The sequence below is a fragment of the Labeo rohita genome, chromosome 4, assembly GCF_022985175.1.
Source record: "Labeo rohita strain BAU-BD-2019 chromosome 4, IGBB_LRoh.1.0, whole genome shotgun sequence".
In the NCBI taxonomy this organism is placed as follows: Eukaryota; Metazoa; Chordata; class Actinopteri; order Cypriniformes; family Cyprinidae; genus Labeo; species Labeo rohita.
In genome coordinates, this window is record NC_066872.1 from 3,344,270 (window position 1) to 3,360,175 (window position 15,906).

Genomic DNA, 15,906 nt, shown 5'->3' on the forward strand with positions numbered 1-15,906 from the left:
GACTTCATTCTGTGTGTCATTTTTGTGTTATGGTGAATTTGTGTAGCCCGTGTGTTTACCACTGTATGTATCTCACTTGTCCATTGTTCGTTGCTCCATTCGTTTACCTCTCGTTATTGCGATCTGGTCACACCCAAGGTTGGAGAAAGGGACAGGTATGAAAGTCGCGCAACATACATTGTGTACACATAGTTTTTTTCACTATATTGTATTAGACACACTAGTTTAGGGGCGAGCTCTACCTGCTGTAGTTTTTGGTTTTCTGGTTAGTTAGTGTAGGGCAGATAGTGCGTTGTGGATGCGAAGACTCTTTTTTGTTTCGTGGTTTTCTTTTGGGCAGTTAGGTAAGGGATGGGACGCTAGCTAGATTGGTTTTGTTTTTGTTATTTTCTTTGATTTAGATGCCGCCCACATCCCCTCTCCAACTCTCCCCAACTCCCCAGTGTTTTCTCAGTTGTTTTGTGTGCTTTCTTGTTTGTATAGTTTGTAAATATTTGTATATACAACCTTTCCATATTACTTTTTTCTTATACTGTAAACATTTTCCACTTTCTGTAATAAACACTATTCGCAATATCTGGCATTACTCTTCACCTGGTCTGTTATGTGTTTGCAGTTATGTCTTTCTCCCCAATTTTAATGGTACTTCCCTTTTCACCTTAACTGACCACCTAGGGTCGTAACAAAACTGACATCTTACAGACATCTGTCAGACGTTTGTACACAGCAGACACTTTCCAGATCGAGAGATCTTTAACAGACATCTTGCAGACTTATGTGTCCTATCTAAACTTATTTAAAACACATTAAAAATCTTACAGAGACCAAACTTTTGACTGGCAGTGTAGCATCAGTAAATGTTTTCACCTACTCTAATAATTGTGAGTCACTCAGTGTTCCTCAGTGTAAAAAGACAGATCTCAAAATCATACAGTCACTGTTGGAAATGGGTCACATATGCAGAAGATGCTAGAAAACCTGAAAGTTTTCAAGAGCTGGAGGATTTTTTACAAAAACAGCAGGCAGATTAACTGTTCAGGACAAACAAGGGACTCGTGAACAACTATCACAAAACATAAACACATTTGTGGATCATCCAGGAAACGACAAAGTATTAGTATTCAATGGTATGTAAATGTTTAAGTAGGGCAGTTTTTATAAATTCATTTATTTTGTCCTGTGGAGTTTATGTAAACATTTGTTATGTGAAATTGTTTATTCAGGACAGTGCTAAAAAAACATATTTGTGTTCAGCTATATTTGCGTTCAGCTATATGTAAACCTAAGCAATAACTCTTGAAATAGAAATTGAGTGTTTTAATAAAGCTACTACATGTAAAATTGTGGTGCAGTACATATTGCAGCATGTTGGAAAAATATAAGCACTAGTTTCTGAAACAATTTATAGAAATGTATTATATAATATATTGTATTATGTTTTCTAATTTTTCTTTTTTTTTTGACTACCATTTTACTCAAAGACCAATTAAACTGGGGATCAAGTGTCTCTTACCTCTGAGCTGTTAAGATCATGGAAATGACTGGGCCAGAAATCAGAGGGCTGTTGAGGTAAAACCTGAGCAAACTGCACCTTTGGAAAAAAAAATGCACAGTGTTTTATGCCTTCTTACTGTGAGACACATCCAATAACACGGGCAAACAGTTTCAGTATTACATGTTTATAAACCTTATTTTAAATGGAGTAGAAAAACCAAATGACAGAAATCCTTCTGAAATGTCCTGTTGTGGATTTCTTGATTTCACAACTGAAAACTTACATGACATTTCTCAGCAGATGGTAAAGTTGCTGTTCTTGAAGCAGTTAAACATGACGTTTTGCTAACAGCTGCTAAACACTATTAAGAGACATGCATACTATCCATCCTAAATAGTATTAAAAAATGTACAGATAATGTACTCACCCCCTCCAGCTTCAAAGGGCCCTAAACTATCCCAGTCAAGGAAGAAGGGCTTATCTAGCGATCTGTCCTTTTTTAAAAATAAATAAATAAATAAATAAAATGTATATCATTTTCTCCTTTAACTTTAAAATTCTCCTACATCACTGCACTGTACATTTAGAACATTTTTAGAAAATAACCGATCGTTTCTCTAGATAAGAACTTTGTTCTCTGGCTGGGATCATTCAGAGTCCTTTGAAGCTGCATTTAAAGAGAAAAATCCTGAAATGTTTTCCTCAATAAAAAGGGGGGGGAGGGGGGGGGTGAGTACATTATCTGTACATTTTTGTTCGGAAGTGATCTGCAAGATGTCTGCAAAAAACCACTTGTTCAGTAAAGCATTTGAGGTTGTTTAAATATCTGACAGATGTCTGTAATGTCTCAGTTTTACATACCCTGATAACACACGTTCATCTCTGAGACATTTAAATGTCGATGAGAGAGGCTTGTCAGCCCAATGCCATTTAGTTTCGCTTTACTTATTCATTTCAGCTGAACGTTTGTATTCTGTGTTCATTAGCCTAATTTTTGTTTTACTTTATAGTTTAATATAAAATAAATGCTATTGTTTAAGGTTAAAGGGTGTTTTTAGAGTAAGATCAATTTCTCTTTCATGAGTTTACTTCCTGTTTTTGGCCGAGTGTCGTTTCTCTGTGTCGTAAACTCTACCCTGATAGTACATGTACATCTTGGAGACGTCTATCTGACGTCTGCATTTACATTTGTGAGATGTATTTTTTTTTTAGAGTATTTGCATACTGCAATACATCTATAGGAGATTTCTATTTGATGTCAAATAGACATCTATTAGATGTCTTCAAGACATGATTTAGAATGTATGTAAAACTGATCTTACAGACATCTGTCACAGACGTTTGTACACAGCAAATGCTTTCCAGATGAAGAGATCTTTAACAGACATCTTGCAGACGAATGTGTGCTATCTGGGAACTGTTTCCATTTTATATCCGTATCTGGCAGGCTCAGTTGACACACACACACAAATAAGTTTGTGAAGTTCTGATTAATTTTTGGCTCATTTCTCACCTGACAAGGATAACGGCAGTCATTGGTTTTACAGGCAAATGCTGACAGACAAATGGAGATGATAAACTCAAGTATGGCGAATACCAACAATACACATCTGATTCCCCTGAAAAGAGCCTTAGAGAAAAATCAACATTAACACAAATAATTAAAATCAATGATCATTACTACTCGCACCGGTACATTGAATGCTAGGCAGTCCAGAATCTACCATCTGTGAAGTTCATATAGTAATATTACATTTTTATGGCCAGATTTACTAAACAAGACAAATTAGCATGACAGCACGATCACATAAAAGCCCCAATTGGAGTGGAAATTTCATTAAAGAACACAAATGCAATGTTACATTTCCATAATGACTAACACAATCTGCAGCGCAAACTAGCATCTGGATTAAGATGTACTCTTTTGGTCATTACAGAAATAGCAGTAAATTGTCTGTTGCAAATCACATTGCTTGATTCACTTAAATAATTTTGTGCCTGAAATGGAAAGTCTTACAAATTTACATTACTAATGTTTTAGTAAATGCTGACAGTAGTTTTTAATGCCAGAGGAGGGTTTACACATTAGTAAATCTGACCCTGATAGGTCAAATTGAACTACATTTTTTTCTTACCCCAAGGGCTTTCGGTTGGCCTTTCAGAAAAGTCCACGAAGAGGTGAAACTCCTGCCACCTGTAAAACAACACCCTTTTTACCTTGTCAAAATCAGCTCTGCAAAAATCATCTCATTCTGGTCGAGGCTGCTTTAAATGGAAATGAGCTCTGCTTGCCCCACCCCCCTCTGAATGATTCCCGCGAACATAGATGGATATATGTAGATCGGGATAGATTCCCTTCACGAACAAATGTAATCTACTGCATCTTCAGCGGCTCAGATGTCAGGGAGTAAATGACGACCACTATGTTCATTATTACATCCAGCAACACAACACCTCAATCTCTCAATCAGAGATATTCTTGTTTAACTTACATCCCTGCTTCGGCATCGAAACAAGGAAAGTTACTGGACTGTGACAGCTGGTCTGAGGTAAGACGCTCATGTCAATCAACTATTGTGGTTGCAGCCACTTTTAGTATGATGGCCCAATGACAGGCATCTGAGAATGACTCGATTTGAAAAAGGGGATATTATTTTTACAGAAAAATTAAAAACAAAAGCATGGATTTTTATCATTATAGGGTAGATTTGTACACACTAGAGATGTCGCAATTCTCAATATAATATTGAACTGTTCGGTACGACCTCCACGGTTCAATACGCGCTTGTGAATTGCATTTTTTCGGTTTTGCATTTAAATAACTTCCTTGTTTTATTTCTCTGGGAATTTGCTGTGGGTCCCCGCGATTTCTCGTGCTGAAAAGAGGAAACGCTTCCCCTCTTATATTTGAAAAAGCAACACACGCATCTTCTATTCTAATGACATGCAGTGATAAGCCTTTCTAAACCTGTTGTCCAACAATAGTTATAAAAACAAAAGTTATAAAAACATTATAACTTGTTTTTAATTCACAACATCAGTCGAGTGTTTGAAATAACTTCCTTATGTGATCTGATGTGGATTTTAATCACAGAATGAGGCAAACAATAAATTCTATACTCATATTCTATGTATGTCGATTAGCAATGGCTTATGAAAAGAAGAACACAGATAAACCATACCCAGATAGCACAGATACGTCTGCAAGATGTCTGTTTAAGATCACTTGATCTGGAAAGCATCTGCTGTGTACAAATGTCTGGCAGACATCTGTAAGATGTCAGTTTTACATGCATTCTAGCCCAGATAGCACAGATACGTCTGCAAGATGTCTGTTAAAGATCACTTGATCTGGAAAGCATCTGCTGTGTACAAATGTCTGGCAGACATCTGTAAGATGTCAGTTTTACATACATTCTAAATCATAAACATCTTAAAGACATCTAATAGACGTCTATTTGACATCTGATAGGAAACATCCAATAGACGTATTGCAGATGAGCAAACTGTGTCTTGCAGATGTCTTGCAGATGTAAATGCAGACATCAAATAGACGTCTCAGAGATGTACGTGTGCTATCAGGGTATATTATTGTAGACGAGTGTTTATTGTCCTTACATTTCATAATTCAAAAATATTTTTTATCCAGTCACAGACTCACAGCAATAGCGATAACTTTATCCACATTAGAGAAGCTGAAAAGGAAAGTAATCAGTGCTACGTCTTTGACGCATATGTGGATTTACTGCACGAGAGCACCGTCTAGCGTCCAGTATGAATGAAACCCATTCTTTTTTGCATAAATATCAAAAAAAAAAAACTCTCAAAAGAAAAAATAAGCAGTGTAGCTGTAACAGAAAACATTGTATTTTCTTTTAATTATTTCAGTCATTTATTTTGTAAAAAGGTATTTAGTACACAAATGGTGTACAATTTATTGTCAGTGTTTATTTGAAAATTGTATTTGAATATTACGAAACTGGGTTAATAGTGACACCTACAGGTGAAATGTGCAACGTTAGTTGAATTTGTCACATGATCTAGCTGGACACGTTGGTATCGGATTCACAAGAAGTGAAAACACGCTGAGAGCTGCCTTATTGCATGATTATTTGTTAGAGGGAATACATACATTAATGTCTCCTGGATTTCTGATTAGAAGGCGTACACGGTATGTTGTTTATTCTTTAGATTTCATCTGTTAATTTACAATAACGCACTGTGTGTATTGATGTTGGTTCAGAAGCAGGAACACACTCATGTTATGTATCTGAATGTTATTTATTTGTTTCAGTTTTTCACGGTGTCATGACGTAAAGATGTAAAGATGTTAATGATATCCAAAGGGTGTCACGATGTTTAAGTGGTGTCGAAGTATCAAGATGGCGATGACGCCGATGCTTGCTCTTTGCAAGAAGATAATAAACGTTAAGACATCAGTTGAAGCGTAATTCTTTTAATCAGAAGAAAACCTTCAGGAGCCGTTACAAGCAGACATATACTAAACCAGGTATTTTTCAGTGTACAGAGGTTTAAGGGAGTATTTTGTTAATTTGTTGCAAAAACACTTGTAAAAGTGAGCTACCTGACATTATAGGTGTAGTTATTACTAAATAAGTGCAATAATAATATATTATTACAATAATAATAATACTCAATTTGAACAGCAGAGTCCTTAGCCATCTTCAAGAAACTTGTCACAGCACTTGCTCTTTTGTTGGTTTTGATTGCTTCTGTCATCCAACTTGTCTCAATAATAATTGAATAAAATTTAAATCAGCTGTTTTGAAAGAATCGTTTGACTATATTCAATGAATCACTCATTAAAACAGACACTTGCCACCGCCTAGTGGCGGTTTTAGTTTCATATTTGTTTATTTATTCATGCATATGTGTGTGCATTGGTTTAACCTAACAAATTAATACATTAATAAATAACAACAACAACAACAACAATAATAATAATAAAATATTTGACATAGTGGGGCCTGGAAAACAGCTCATAAACCATATTCATTTAATAAAGTTTACTTTTTTGTTAAATAGAAACGTGTTTAAAAATTAGACAAATTTTGTAATCATTTGTAATCACAGGACCCACCGTCCTCTGCAATTTTTTTTACAACTCGACCACTGTAAGGAAAATATTGGGTAAGAGAACAACGCAAGACTTGCGCAAGACTTCCGATTCAATATCTGCTGTTGGGAGATAATACGGTAATAATAAAATAAACTGTAAAACTGTTTGTGCTGCTAACAAGCATGCGTATAATTAAGACAATACATATAAATAATTTGATAATAAACACCAGTTTGCTATATCAATGAGCAAAATTATAAAGCCAGAACATTTACAAACGGCCGCGCCCAATCTAACTGGAAAAATAAGCGGAATAGGGCAGCACTTTGGGGAAGTGTGTAATGTTGTGGAGTGTTTCCCGATTCCATCCCCCTCTCTAAATTTCTATTCAGTGTGGTGTAAATATGAAATAAATACCTGTTTGTGAAATGTATAATAAATAAATTTTATGATAAACGTTCGCTACTTATAACTCCAGTAAACATTCCGCAGTAAACTCGAGTTAAGTGTCAAACACACAAACACACATCTAATCTCGAGACATTTATATGACAGCATCATATTATGAGAAGGACATACAGGACTTACCGATAGATAAGACAGAACTTGTAAGCTTTGGTTTACAGCGTTGAGAAATGGGCTCTTATTCAGTGGCGCAACTCTGTTTTAAGAAGTGAATGGGACAGGACAGGACGTGTGTGTGTGTGGGTGTTTGTGTGTGGGCGTGTGTGAGTTGGGGGATTGCTAATCTTACATGTACTTTAATAAAATGTATTAAGAGGGTAGGGGGTGGCGGGGGGTAACTGGAATGAATAAATCTCCTCAATGTTATTAAGCGTTCTCTTTCATCATCTCGTGTTCGAGATCCACCTATGGGAAGGGCATCTGTACCTGACCTCTGCAGAAGCATCCAATTGCACCAAGTCTGGCTTGACAGACAGGAGCGCGTGCCCCATGGCAGGTAAGGGACCGCCCCTAACCTGAGCACATAAAGCGCCTGCACGCGCTACCTTTCCTCAGTTGACATTCGCTTCTCGCGATCTCTGCACCTCTACACAGCTCGGTTGGATTAAACTGTTCATTGTTCAACTGTTGCGTGTCTTCAGGAGGACATATCGAAAGATCAGCCTCCGCCAGACGTGACAGTCTTTTTTTCAGCCAGTAGGTTAGTTGTGTTGCATCCGGAGCCGCCCATGCTCTTGTCTTCAGGCTGCCCACCTTATTCGTTGTTTTCTCGCCATTTCTCCCCTTTTCGCGGCTGCCCGCCATGGATATTTCTCTGTTTTTCGCCAGTATGCCACTCTCTAAATCGGCTGCTGCTTCTTGGGAATGGTTCTTCACGTGTCTGCCCGGCCCCGTGTGGAGCGCTGATCGCCGCTAAGGATCTTTACCCATTCTGCGTGGTCTGCCTGGGTCTCAAACATGCTGAGGAGGCTTTGCAGAACCCCGAGAATTGCAGTCATTGTCTTAGGCTGCCTAAAAAGCTGCTGCGACGGTGCCTTAAAGTTGCCGCGACACAGTGCGTCGAGTTCGGCCTTTCTGATTCAGATGGGGGACATGGCGAGGATGACGCACCACCGGAGGCCTCCTGGGGCGCAGCATCTCTCGATTAGCCCAATCCGGCATTTCCTGAACGGTTCCGGCGATGATGGCGACGCGGGCCTTCTTGGGGTCTCAGAGGACGAGGAGGCCATCCCGCCCTCTTACGTTCCCCAGGCTAACGTCCCCCGCGGCCTTACCCCAATCCATCCTCCTGGATGTATGCGAACGAGCAGCTGCTCGCCTTAATATTGAGTGGCCAGCTCCACAGAGCGCCACAGACCAGGAGAGGGATGTTTATGATGGGAAGCTGCTGGGTCCCCCTCCTGGCCCGAGGAAACAACTCTTTCCCGTCCTCCCTGCGTGCGCGAAGCACATGAGGCATTACTGGAGCGATCCACTTAACCTCAAACACGGTCTCGTGGGCCTCGAGGTTAAGGATATGGCAGTTCTCGGTATGGGTGATCCCCCTGCCATCGAGCCTTCGATCGCCAGGCATCTTAACCCGATCCAGGGAGGGCTGCTCGCCCCTCCAAAGCCGGTATTGCTGAACAAAATGGATCGTTTTTCTGCCTCAGTTCACCAGGCCGCATACAAATCCTCGGCCTTGTCTGTCAGGGCGCTTAACGTTTCCTCTCTTCTCTCCGCGTACCAGGCGGAGCTTTTGGATGACTTGGGTCAACAACTAGACAAGGGATCGCCTTCGCCTACCCTTTGGAAGGAGATCCTTACGGTTAATGACCTCGTTCTCCAAAATGCGCGCCAGACCATCCAAGCCTGCGGGCATTCCATGGCGCTTTCTGTGGTGGGAGAGCGCGCGCTCTGGCTTAATCTGTCGGGGCTTCCTGACAGTGAAAAGCGGCGCATCGCGGGTGCCCCGGTGGAGTCTGGCCAGGCTCTATTTGGCCCCGCCGTCGCGTTGATGCAGCAACGATGCGACGACAAAAAGAAGTAGGACGAGGCTTTCAAATTGTGTCTTCCTAGAAAGGCAGCTCCACATCAGGTGCCCCCTGCACGTTTGCCTAATCCCCCGACCACGGGACGACATTTCCAGCAGAGCAAGGATAGACCCCGCAGCAGACCCCCTCCACGGCAGAGTAACTCACCCTCTTCAAAGGCCTGGGGAAGACTGGCTCCCCCCGTGGCCGCGTCCGGGAAACCCGCTAATCCTACCCCCACCGACCCAAAATGCAAGCGGCCGGCCTGATGTTCGGCCGTTAGGGGCACTGAGTCTGCGTTCCCCACAAACCTTTCAGACTCGCATCTTGCCCCAGAGCCCCCGTTCAAAAGACAGAGGGTCTCCTTTGGAAGGGTCGGCCACCTTCCTCCCGAGGCTGTCCAGCCCATATGTTCAGTGGACGTTGTGTGTTCCCCCCCGACGTTCAGGGGGTCTGTTGTGAGGAAAAGTTCACAAGCAGTGTCACCACACCACATATACTTCGTTCCCCTCACCCAAATAATAAAGGCTTCGGCCCATGTGTTCCCCGACACAAAACACTCACAAAAAACAATAAATATTACGAATCATATGAATTCGTTTCAGGGAGGGTGCATCTCTCTGCAGAGAGAGAACATCTCTCTAGAGCACTGCATGTCGCCCCCAGTCTCTCCACTAGATGGCGCCATTGCACCACACATGAGCGGACAGGCCGAATCGGCAGCTCTAAGCAGTTCTACGATTCGTGTAGGGACTCTAGCGAATCATGTAATAGCTTGGATGTCTGTGTCGGCTCCCGAGTGGGTGATTCTCACAATAACAAGGGGATACAGACTTCAGTTTGCCAAAAGAACCCCGCGTTTCAACGGAGTTATCTCTTCTCATACGGAAGAGAGCTCCGCTCACAAGACAAAATCTCCTCCCTTCTCGTGAAAGGAGCGATTCGAGTGGTGCCTCCTCACTTACGCAGTCAGGGGTTTTACTTGCGTTATTTCCTAGTTTCTCTTTGCCCAATCTTGGATATCAGGGTGTTGAACAAACATTTAAGAACATACAATTTCAGAATGTTAACACACGGGTCTCTCTTGCGTTCAATAAGTCAGAACGATTGGTTTACATCCATCGATCTGAAAGATGCTTTCTTCCACATAAGCGTTTATCCTCCGCACAGGAAATTCCTTCGTTTCGCCTACCAAGGCGTGTGTTACGAATTCAGTTTTCCCGTTCGGGTTGGCTCTCAGCCCTCGAACGTTTAGTCTGTGCGCAGAGGCAGCCCTGGCCCCGTTGAGAACAGCGGGTCTCAGGATTCTGACGTATTTGGACGATTGGTCCATTCAAGAGATTTTAGCCGATTCAAGAGAGAAAGTGATGCAAAGCACTGCCCGTGTGCTTGCTCATGTCACAGCGCTCGGCTTCAGAGTGAATGTGAGCAAGAGCAATTTCACTCCTGTCCAGAATGTAATATTTCTAGGTCTGGAGCTGAATTCTGTCACGATGCGCATGCGCTTGACGCAAGAGTGCGTTCTCTCATTCATGAATTGCCTCTCACAATTCAGGGAAGGAGCGAGGGTACAGTATCGCACGTGTCTCAGACTACAGGGTCTTATGGCTTCGGCTGTTCATGTCCTGCCTCTAGGTCTTCTGAGAATGAGGGCGTTCATGAAGTGGGTTTTATCTCTTCATTTCAGCCCATTACACGATCTCTGCCGCTCTGTCACAGTGACGCGCACTTGCACGGCAGCGCTGCGCCACTGGAGGAATGCAGAGTGTTACACTCGGGGAACCTCCCTCGGGGCCATCAAGTTACGGAAGGTGGTAACGACAGACGCATCCTTAACAGGATGGGGAGCCACTCAGGAGGGCAGAATAGTGAACGGTGTGTGGACGAGCACACTCCGGTCAGCCCATATAAATTATTTGGAGCTCCTCACGGTTTGGAAGGCTTTGAAACATTTTCTGCCCCGCCTGCAGGGGCATCACGTGCTGGTGCGGTGCGACAACACCACAGCTGTGGCACATATCAACGCCAAGGAGGGATGCGCTCCTCCAAGCTTCATGCTCTAGCTCACAAGCTGCTAGTATGGAGCAGGCGGCACTTTCTGTCATTACGGGCGACCCATGTCCCGGGCATTTTGAACAGGGCCGCAGACCTTTTGTCAAGGGGGAACCGACTCTACGGAGAATGGCACCTCCATCCTCAGATAGTGGATCTGCTATGGGCGAGGTTCGGTCAGGCTGCCGTCGATCTCTTCGCCTCGCACGAAAATGCCCATTGTCCTATGTTCTTCTCGCTACGGGACGACAATGCCCCCCTTGGCGTGGACGCACTGGCCCACCCAATGTGCTGCTTTACGCTTTTCCTCTACTCTGCTTGATATCTCTGACTCTGGCCAGGGTGAAAGAACAGAGCCTGACTCTGATATTGATAGCACCCAGGTGGCCCAAATCTCCATGGCTGGCAGAGATAGTTCCTCTTCTGTATGCACAGCCATGGCCCCTCCCATTACGCACAGACCTCCTGTCTCAAGCAGACGGGGAAATACACCATCCACACCCAGACAGGGTGGCTCTCTGGGCCTGGCCCGTGAGAGGGCAAATTTAAACACATTGGGGCTCCCCCCACGTGTTGTTGCTACCATGCAGAATACCAGAGCTGCTTCTACATGCTCTCTTTATGGTTGCAAGTGGCGTGTGTTTGAGGGTTGGTGTGAGGGGCGTCAGCTGATATCACATCAGTGTTCAGTTTTTTGCAAGACCTTATCGATGGTGGAAAATCTTTTTCCACTATTAAGGTCTATTTAGCGGCTATCGCTGCTTGTCATGTTGGGTTTGATGGCACTACGGTGGGGCAGCACCCCCTTATTTGTAGATTTATGAAGGGCGCCCGCCGTTCTCTTCCAGTCACTAGAAGAGCAGTTCCAGGATGGGACCTCTCCTTGGTGCTGGAGGCATTGTCTCAACAGCCATTTGAGCCCTGGGAGATATTCCCCTTAAGCTTCTGTCTTTCAAGACAGCTCTGCTCCTGGCCTTGGCTTCAGCCAAACGTGTCAGTGATTTGCATGCACTCTCTGTTCATACCTCGTGCACTAAATTCTCTCATAATGGAGAGAAGGTTTTTCTCAGGCCCAACCCGGCCTTTATGCCTAAATGCTTCCCAGCATTCACGTGTGAGGTGCTTGAGCTTTCAGCTTTTCATCCTCCTCCTTTCTCCTCTGAGGAGGATCAGAGGCTCAATGCTTTGTGTCCTGTTCATGCCCTGTGGGTTTACATTGACAGGACCAGCCTTTTCAGGAGGAGTGATCAGCTCTTCATTTCTTGGGCCCTCCCAAACACGGGGAATCCCATTTCTAAGCAGCGCCTCTCTCATTGGCTCGTCGAAGCCATCTCATTGGCATATGAATCTAAGGGAGTGCGGCCCCCCGAGGGCCTTAAAGCACATTCAACTAGAGGAATGGCAGCCTCCTGGGCCCTATTTAAAGGGGTTTCCTTGCAGGACATTTGTGCCGCTGCAAGCTGGGCCTCTCCTCATACATTTATCAGATACTACCGGCTTGATGTTACCCAGACCCCGGTAGCTCACTCTGTTTTAGGTGTAGGCTCTTCGTAGCTTTGTGCCTTTAAACTTGCTACACCTTTTAAGCTTGGGTTGACCAGCCTGGCTTATTCACATCATTAAGCAGGTCATTTGTACCCTCCCTTGACACCATATTATATGTTCATATACAATTCATATACATATATATATATGTGTCATGCTTTTTTGGCTGGTAGTGCATGCACACTTTGTGGGGGGTCAGATACTTGGTGACGTGTCAAGCACCGCCTTCCAGGTGACCGTCCTCTGGCTTACAGGGCCTCGCTGTGAGTGTACTGGGCAACCGGGGAGCTGTCCATATCTCCCATAGGTGGATCGCAAACACGAGATGATGAAAGAGAACAATAGGTTACTGTTTGTAACCTTGGTTCTCTGAAACATCGAGTGGAGAGATCCACCAAGTTTGCCCCGCTTGCTGCATGAGAAGCGAATATGCTCACTGAGGAAAGGTAGCATGTGCAGGCGCTTTATGCGCTCAGGTTAGGGGCGGTCCCTTACCTGCCATGGGGCATGCGCTCTTGTCTGTCAAGCCGGACTTGGTGCATTTGGATGCTTCTGCAGAGGTCAGGTACGGATGCCCTTCCCATAGGTGGATATCTCCACTCGATGTTTCAGAGAACCGGGGTTACAAACAGTAACCTATTGTTAATTTGAAGCGCTCGTGTGTGAAGACCCTGGCAAAAGTGGTTGTAAATCTTATCACAGGACAAACTCAAACTTTAGTTTCGATTTCCATGCATAAACACTTAAACGACAAGCGTCATCCCATCCTGGCACTAAACGACTGTGATTGGTCCATCCTAACGCTAAACGACTGTGATTGGTTTATCGTGACGCTAAACGGCTGTGATTGGCTCATATCGGGTTGAGCACACCGCTCGTCCTTCTGAAGTTGCCTTATATTTTGTGGAGTTGGCCACTACTGCGAATAATTATATTGTAGCATTACGAGAAAAAGTCCATGCCAGCTCTTGTACATGACCTGCAATTAAGAAGTATGGGAAGACGAGAAAAGATATACATTGAGTAAAACGGAGATGAAGGTACGTGTGGGGAAAAAAAAAGTTTGGAGGTAAAGTTTGGAACTCAAAGACTTTCTCTGATTTTCTTTTTTGGACTCTTTGGATTGAGTTGATTTTGAATTGAAGGACTGAACTGAACAAGGAGCAATACTGTTACTTATTTCCATTTATTGTATTTTTTCTCTTTGTATTTCCCCCAAAAGTGTTCAAATACTGGGAAACTGAATATTATAATTCTGTTTGTGAAATTTCCTAAATAGCATTTTTTGGTTTGAAAAAGTTATTTTCAAAAAAACCTTATCTGTTTAAGCTATTTTATAACACACTCACAATATATATATTGTGAGTGTGTTATTTAACTCCAATGCTTTTCTGTTACTCTGTGATGGACACGTCAGTGGCTTTGTACATTGTCCTCTACTATATCTTGAGTTCATCTGGGAACTGAAGACCAAACAAAAACTAAACTATGGAACAATTTGACTTGACAATTTGCATTTGACTTGACCTTGGGTCAGGGGTGCAGATGGGATTTTTTAACTGGAGGGGACCAAGCTGTCAGCAAATTATTTCAACTCAGTTACTTTACGTATTTTGGGCAAATGGTTTGCACTAAAAAGCCAACAACAATGAACAGAGGCAAACAAAGGCCAGCTATAAACGATAGCAATGCATGATCAAACTGTTATTTGTCTAGTATGTCAATCACCCACCAAAACTTCATGCCTTCTGCAAAATATGTTTTATTTAACTAAAATTAAACGTGGTCGCATTTGTGCGAGTGCATGGTGTGCACTGCTCGAAAACTTCTGCTCTATTAAGCGCGCGTTGCAGCGGGAGTCAGAATTCACTGATTGCGTAAAGAGAGGCGCGTTCAGTGCGATCGCTTTGGATGAATATATTTTGACGCGAATATTGAGGAAACATTTGCGGACGGAGGAATTTTGGTTTTCAAGCTAAAGTAAAGTAAAAAAAAAAAAAATAACGCTTCTTAAACAGAGAAGGTGTACATATTGGTATTCTTGTGGAAAAATAAACATGCAAGCACTGTCACCGACAAAGTTTTACTTTTCTTTTTGTTTTCATTTTGAAAAGCTGTAATTTACCTCACGTTATGTTATGAAGGCTTTGTTTTATCTTTTTTATTTGATTCCTCAGTGTTTGCTAAACATTCTGTACAGGGGCGGACTGGCCATCGGGAGCACCGGGACATTTCCCGGTGGCCTGACGGTCGTTCTGGCCTGCCGGCTGCCTGGCATGTGATAGGCTGGTGTGCAACTACGAATTAATTGACGGATCTCTCAATCTACGAATCAGGCAATGGCATTTGAGTCAGAGCAGGAACCTTCAGGTAAAGTTTAAGATAAGCAAAACTAAACATGCAGGCAGCAGGCTATACTTTTTAAACAACATGTGCTTTTTATGATTTATAAGATTAGTAGTAGGACTGTGATTTTGGGGACATACAACTGATGGCTGCACAATTATAAATACAGATTATTGAACATGCTTATTTCATATTGCAGAGCAACTAGATGTGCAGAGTGAGAGAGAGAAGGATTCAGGGAAAGATGAAGGAGACAGTGAAAGCCTTGATATCTCTTTTGATTATTTTGCCCATCCACAGTCTAAGGATTTAGATTTTTTTTTAAAGTATCACCCAATTCAAATATCTGAAAGAGCCATTCCTGATGTATTCCATTCAAAAGATGGCACAAACAAAAAATGGCTGACATACAATGAAAGTAATCACTCCCTATTCTGCTCAGTATGTCTTGCATTTGCAAAACCTTTAGGCAGTCAGTGTTTCCCACAGGTTTGAAGGCAATGTGTGGCGGTCAGCCCGGGGAGGGGGGGTTAGATGTTTGTCTGGGTGGTTTGCAGATGAAAAGAACGATTGGATAGGGGATACGTTTGGATCCCCTAAAGGGATTTCCTAATTCCTAAAGGTTAAAAAAAACGTTAATAATTGGTTACACGGAACTTTATTACATTAATTTAACACCATATACAACAGCCTACTTGCTGCACAGTCTGCAACTTTGGTTAGGGCACCTTATTTTGCGGGGCTTCCTAAAAAAAGATTCTAAAGCCCTATTGATTCACAGCTGCTACATATAGTGTTTTGACCTCGACAACCGAACTAGGCTAGCCTACATTTTACCGCAAACTTGCGACTAGTTAACTTTCTAAAGAAGGCACAATCGCGTTTACTTACTTACAGTACCATCAACACAC

The 15,906-nt window shown here is 42.7% G+C and overlaps 3 protein-coding genes across 3 annotated transcripts in view; 1 reads left to right on the top strand and 2 right to left on the bottom strand.

Moving 5' to 3' along the window:
* Positions 1–7,231, bottom strand: part of LOC127164383 (membrane-spanning 4-domains subfamily A member 8) — a 45,599-nt gene extending 38,368 nt beyond the window's left edge. The window contains exon 1 of the mRNA XM_051108312.1: positions 7,164–7,231. The gene's annotated coding sequence lies outside the window, so the exon portion shown is untranslated. The remainder of the gene's footprint in view (positions 1–7,163) is intronic.
* The window catches only part of LOC127164381 (membrane-spanning 4-domains subfamily A member 4A), a 192,838-nt gene extending 185,592 nt beyond the window's left edge, over positions 1–7,246 (bottom strand). The window contains exon 1 of the mRNA XM_051108311.1: positions 7,164–7,246. The gene's annotated coding sequence lies outside the window, so the exon portion shown is untranslated. The remainder of the gene's footprint in view (positions 1–7,163) is intronic.
* LOC127164380 (membrane-spanning 4-domains subfamily A member 8) overlaps positions 1–15,906 on the top strand; it is a 416,186-nt gene that overhangs the window by 383,245 nt on the left and 17,035 nt on the right. The gene's annotated exons all lie outside the window — the stretch shown is intronic.